Source organism: Myodes glareolus, chromosome 12 (assembly GCF_982192425.1).
Source record: "Myodes glareolus chromosome 12, mMyoGla1.1, whole genome shotgun sequence".
NCBI lineage: Eukaryota > Metazoa > Chordata > Mammalia > Rodentia > Cricetidae > Myodes > Myodes glareolus.
In genome coordinates this window covers 18,957,052-18,964,084 of record NC_142037.1, presented here as the reverse complement: position 1 = coordinate 18,964,084, position 7,033 = coordinate 18,957,052, and positions in this window count along the sequence as shown.

Sequence of the window (7,033 nt, the reverse complement as noted above, 5' to 3'; positions counted from 1 at the left end):
GTCAATTTTTTAAAAGGCTATAATAGTCCTCAAGTTAAATAAATACCAGGACCAAGGAGAGAGAGAGAGAGAGAGAGAGAGAGAGAGAGAGAGAGAGAGAGAGAAAGAGAGAGAGAGAGAGAGAGAGAGAGAGAAAGTGGAAGAGGGAGAGGGAGAGGGAGAGGGAGAGGGAGGGAAGGAGGGAGGGAGGGAAGGAGGGAGAGATGGAAGGAGGGAGGGAGGGAAGGAGGGAGGGAGGGAAGGAGGGAGAGATGGAAGGAGGGAGGGAGGGAAAGAGGGAGGGATGGAAGGAGGGAGGGAGGAGGTAGGCTAGAGGTGTAGCTCAGAGGCACCAGGTTTGAACTCCAGCGCTGGGGTACGGGGTGGGGAGTGGGTGAAAAAGAGGGAGAGCATTTTCCTTCAGCATTTGTCTACACCATGTGACCAGGAAGAATAGTTTAAACAAGATAAGAGATCATTCTGTCTCACGTGGAAGAGTCTGCAGTAGGGCAGGGAGTCCAGGATGAACAGCTGCTCACAAAAGCCCAAGCTCCCTCTTTGCAGTTCTGTTGTCCTTGGCATGATAGCTTGTGGCCCAAGACGGCTTCTTGAGCTTCAACAACTACATCAGCCCAGCAGTCCTGGATAGGAAGAAGAAAGGACCCGCTCCTTGGAAGGTTTTCTGACAGCTGCATATACCATTTCTGAGTACATCTCCTTGTCAGAATATACTCACACTTGGCCACACCATGCCAGGACAGGCTAGGAAACAATCTTAACTTTTTGAAGTATTTTCTGTGTGAGAGAGAGAGAGGTGGAGGGAGGAGACAGAGACAGACACAGAGAGAGTCAGAGGACAGAGTTGGTCCTCACTTCCCACTCTAATGTATCATTGTGTACTCCAGGCTAGCTCATCTGGAAGCTTCTGGGAATTCTGTCTTCCCCTAGGAGCACAAGGATTGCAGGTGCATGGGCTAAGGCCAGCTCGTATGTGGATTCTAAGGGTTACAGATGCATGGGCTACGGCCAGCTCGTATGTGGATTCTAAGGGTTACAGATGCATGGGCTACGGCCAGCTCGTATGTGGATTCTAAGGGTTACAGATGCATGGGCTACGGCCAGCTCGTATGTGGATTCTAAGGGTTACAGATGCATGGGCTATGGCCAGCTCGTATGTGGATTCTAAGGGTTACAGATGCATGGGCTATGGCCAGCTCGTATGTGGATTCTAAGGTTACCAGGCTTGCACAGAAGGTGTTCCTACCCCTGGGCCATCTCCATAGCCCATAGACTTTACTCTAGGGGACTATGTCCAGTTAAAAGTCAGGAGTCTTATAGTAAGGAAGAAGAGTAATTGGACATTGGAAGATTTTCAAGATACAGTGGACTAGATCAGCTCTTGCAAACACCAAGTGGCTTAAGACGCTGTTTATTTGTTGCCGTTTCTGTATGTTAGCCGTCTCGCAGAGTGTGATTATTCTCTGATTGAGGTTTTACAAAGTCAAAAATAAGGCGGAAGGCAGCAGCCTTCTTCACTAGGAGGGAAGAAGCCACTTCCAAACTCTTTTTGAATCCGGCTCCTTAGAGCTGTAGCGCTGAGGTCCCCAGGCTTCTCCATTTTCTAGCCAAAAGCTCTAGGCCCAGTCCCACCCTTTCACTCTCTCCGACCTCTACCTGCTCCAAGTTTCTGACTTCCATGAGAAAAATTATTGGAGTTTGAGGATTCAGTGCTTAGACTAGCCCCACCCAGAATACACAAAACAATCTTTCTGCTTTAAGGTCCCCGCCTGCAGTGCATATGCAAAGTCCCCATTCCATGGAACAGCATATTGGAATGTCTTGGTGATTAGGGTATAGGCACTGAGATGTCTGCATACCACAGACCTTGAATGTTGAGAAAAACACTTGACACAATTGACCCACCGCGTGGAAGGATGTGAGTGTGAGATACCCAAGAAGGTCAACACCAGCATAGGTCTGTTCTGTTTTGTTTCGCTTTTTAGTTTACTTTTATCTTATTTGCATGGGTGTTTCATCTTTTCACCACATACATACAATTCCCTCAGAGGCTAGAAGAGAGTGTCAGATCCCTTAAGACTGGAGTTACAGCCAGCAGTGAGCTACCATGTGTAACGTGAGCTAAATGGATCCTCTGCAAGGGCATCAGGCTCTTAATCACTGAGCCATCTCTCCAGATTACACACACATACATACATACATACATACATACATACATACATACATAGATACGCGCGCGCACGCGCACACACACACACACATGCACACACACACACACACGTTTTTATCAGCTTAGAATGTAAATCAGTTCCTACTCAACCAAGAATCCACTAGTTGCCCATCCAGAACTCCTTGGCATGGAGAGAATACCCCTCTTTTCTTTTGGCCCAGACATACATGGCTTATCTTTAGGCCACACAGCTGTGTATCCCTCTTTTTTGGAATGTGAAGACCAAATCCAAAACTTGATCTGAGTGCGACAGTATCCATTTCATAATCTACAAACTAGCTTTTATGATGGTAAGAGTGGACATTTAATACTGGACAATCCATGGGGCTGGAGAGATGGATCAGCTGTTAAGAGCATTGACTACACTTCCAGAGGACCTGGGTTCAACTCCCAGCACCTGCATGGCAGCTCACAAACTGTTCATAACTCCAAGATCTGACACCCTCACATAGACACACATACAGGAAAAAAACCAATACACATAAAATAAAAATAAATAAATTTTTGAAAAAAAACTGGACAAGCCAGCCTAGCGTGATGGTACACACCTATAAACTTGGCACTTGAGAAGCAGAAGCAGGAGTTGAAGGCTAGCCTGGGCTACCTATACTCTGTCACACATACACACACACACACACACACACACACAAACTTGTATAATGCTTGTAGCGATGTGGTTGCTTCATCAAAATGTTCAAAGCTCTTAAAGGAGCTGGCCTATTAGACTTGTGATTCCATTAAAATATTCAGGATTTAGTTTATTTGTAATCATTGTGTAAGCGTTTTGACTTGTAACATGTACAGAATCTGATTTGCTGACTGTGTGTTTTTATATTCAGTTTTTGCTTAAGTACACAGATTAAATAGTAAGCAAAGTCTTTGTGGCCATAGGTATTTCTTTGTAGGGACCAAAGCGCCTCCGATTTGGGGATCCTAAAAATAAAATTCAATGTCAACATTCACTCAGCCCCTCTTCCTAACAGCTAATTTCCACAGAGAAAGTGGGCCAAGGAGGAATCCACTGTAGTTCTAAACCCACGGCCTCCAGCCAGCCACACGTGGTCATTGTACTCAAGCCATTCTCTGGTCTGCTTCACCCTCCACAGAACCTAGGTGCTGCAGCGTTCAATTCCCACCTTCGAACTCTGCCCTCCGCCCCACCGCCCCACCGACGTCAGCAGCGGAGAGGCTTTGCTTCAGCTCCCCTGAGTGGTGACTGGGACTGGAGCCCTTCCCTCCACCACACCCTCTTCTGCCGCTTCCTGTGCTGCCCCTGGAGGCTGACTTCACCTCCTGGTGAGGTGGCTGTCTCCACCCACCAGCATGGACCCTGTTTCCTCTGAGCACATCCCTTGCCCTTTGCTCTTCTCTACTCCTTCCCATCAGCAGTTAGATTTAAGAGCTTGCATCTCTTAAATTTAAAAGAGAAAAAGATAGGTACGGGAGTGCTGCGGCTACTATCCTCAGCTCTCTAAAGCCCTGAACCCTTTAGCGTAGCATCAACTTGCCTTGTCTTTTGGCTTTAATTTCATAATGTAAACATTTGTGACCAGTTGCTGGCCTGTTAATCATTGGTGAAGTCGGCCTCTGCTGCTCCACCCACACTGCCCTAACAGGCACCCATCCTCAGTGTCACTATTGTCCCCGGACAGCTGGTCCTGCTACACGAGCTGTCCCTAAGGTGAGATCCCTTCGCCCATGTCCTAACAGATGTTGCTGGAGTACGCTCAGACGTCCGTATCTTCTGCGCATGTCCCAGACCCTGTTTTAGACTCGTCTGCCACCTTCCTTTGTTCTTTTGCTTGTTGCTTTGAGGTAGTCTTGCCAGACTGGTGTCAAACTCAACAATCCTCCTGCTTCAGCCTTCTGAGGTGCTTGGACTACAGGTGTGCACCGCCATGCTTCGCTTGCTCTCTCTTAAATGTTGGTTTCTCTCAAGACTCTGTCCTGAACTTTGGCCCTAACACACTCTTCGTAGTACACATGTTCATCTGCATGGTGACAGTCGCCCCATTTTTACACTTTCTGAACAGTCGCCCCCTTCTGAGCAGACTCCCAGTGCCACCTTTACTCACCCTGCTGAGACATGAATTACAGGCTCTACTCACCAAGGCTTTTCTCCCTCCCTGTTTACTTTGTAATCTGAACTTTCCTGTCGCCCAAACTAGAAACCATCTTTTCTCCCCAGGGACTGACTCGCTTGTCACCCACCACAGCCAATGGTTCTGCCATTGCTTTCCTTCTCCTTGGCTAGCAACTAGCAATCTGCTATCTAGATTTCTAGAAAAGTCCCATAATCTGCCTCCTAGCCCCTACCCTGGCCCCCTCCAGTTCTTCTCAACAGCCACTACTCTCCCTTCTTGGGGATCACCTTAGTGGTCCATCACAGCATAAAGCCCTGTGAAGCCTAGAGTGCTGGGGTGTAATGCATAATCTCTAACACGCTGTACGAGCTGTCTCACAGTCCGGCTGCTGCCGGCTCCTCAGCTCCATTTTCAGCACCTACAAGAACGTGACGACATAAGAAATTGTGCTATTTAACTGACATGCCTTAGAAAATGAAAGCACAAGATTTAAATCAAAACTCGGTAGGCCCAAAAGAATTATTCTTGGACTCAACAGAAAAAAAAAATCAGGACATTTTTTAAAATTTTTTTTAATTTTTATTTTATGTGCATGAGTGTGTTGGCTACATGAATGTCTGTGTTCAGAGGCCAGAAGAAGGTGCCAGATCTCCTTAGAACTGGAGTTATGGACAATTGTGAGCTGCCATGTAGGTACTGGGAATTGAACCATGATCCTCTGAAAGAGCAGTTAGTGTTCTTAACCACTGAGCCATCTCTCCAGCCCCAAGAACATGTTTTAGTTTGTAGAGCATTTTAATCTGGACCAAATGGAAATGGAGAATTTTATTTTTTTTAGATTTTTAAGTTTTATGTGCATGAGCGTTTTGCCTGCATGTCTGTATGTGCACCATGTGCATGCCTTGAGTCAGAAGAGAGTGTTGGGTCCCCTGCAACTAGAGTTAGACAACTGTGGACCGCTCCGTGGGTGCTGGGAACCAAGTCTGGGTGCCTTTCTCTGCAAGAGCAACAAATGATCTAACCACGGAGCCATCCCTCCAGCCCCCAAATGGAGAGATAGTAACTAGCACTATGTGACGCACTAATAAAACACAGAGAAACCAGAGATTGAGGCATGGGGAGTAAGTACCCAAGGAAGTAAAAACGCTCGCATGAGAGAAAGCATGAATAACGGTTCCCAGGTTGTACCTGATAGGCATGCAGACCCAGCCTCTCCTTCACGGGCACATGACCTTCAGTGAGCTAACCTCACCTCTCTGTGCCCCAACTTCTTTATCTATAAAACGGAGCTATTAACTTTGTCAGGTGTAGTATGGAGGACCGGCGGGGCTGCTTTCTGCCACCCGGATAGCTTAACTCCTGAAATAACCACACGGAAATTGTATTAATTAAGTTGCTGCCTGGCCCATTATCTCTAGCCTCTTATTGGCTAACTCTCACATCTTGATTAATCCATTTCTATTAATGTGTACCGCCACTTGACTGTGGCTTACCGGCATGAGTCTAACCAGTGTCCGTCTTGGGCAGGAGAATCATGGCATCTGCCACACTTCCCTTCTTCCCAGCATTCTGTTCTGTCTACTCTGCCCACTTAAGGGCTGCCCTATCAAAAGACCAAGGCAGTCTCTTTATTCAACCAATGAAAGCAACACACAAAGAGAAGAAGGACCTCCTACACCAGTCAGGTTCGGAAAGCACTTAGCCTAGCGCCTGGCAAATACTCAGTGTACATGAGTCATTGATGTATAAATTAGTAAACATTTGCAGAGCTGTGGGGTCCCAGGGTTCTTTGGCAATCTCTGGAGGCAGATGGGACGTTTTGAGTTCTAGTGGCTCTTTACCTACCTTTACAATGTTTCTATATTCCAAGTGTGCTCAGTTTTCCAGTTAGCTGCTGGCCTAGTGCAGTGGTAGGACACTCACAGATGCTCATTAAAGTGTCTCTAGGCTGGAAGGGCTGTATGGTTTGCCTTAGGTAACAGACTATCAGATGCTCATGTGAGTTTGACAGAAGGATGGAAAAGCTGTATGGTTTGCCTTAGGTAACAGGCTGTCTATGTGGCAGTGGCGGCTTTACCATCCCTGCTGCATAAGGAAGCCCACCTACCAGTGCCCTAAAGGAGAGCAAGCGTGATGGTGGAAATGAGAGGGGCAGGGGCTGCTAGTTAACACTGCCCACAATGCTTGACTGTGGGCAAATTTTATTGACTCTCCAAAAAAATCAAGGAATCTCATCCAGGCCTGTGATCTCAAAATTTAGGATGTCAGATCAGGAGGATGAGGAATTCAAAGTCAGCCTCAGTCACACAGTAAGTTGAAGGCTGGCCTGGGCCGCATAAAGCCTTGTTTCCAAAAAGAAAAAAAAGATGGGACTCTCAAATATCTACTAAAACCTTGTAAAGTTCCTATAGACAAAGAAATTCTTAGAAGCCAGTATGAGTAAGAACTGATCATTGCTTCAAGCCATCTAGAATAGAAAGTAATGGGATTTTTGGTGCCAACCTTTCCAAACGGCCTTCCATTTTAGCCTCCCTATTCTCTTGCTCTCTGGACTGCACAAAGAGTCTTTTGCTTTTGCAAAAGGGGCTCTGGGAGGACCTTTCTGAATATCACACAGGTTGTAAGATCGGGACTTTGTTGCATCAGCTCTCATAAGCCTCATATCAAACCACACTGTACTGCGTCATTTCTTTCTCTCTCCCCTGACTTTGGGCTCCAGTAG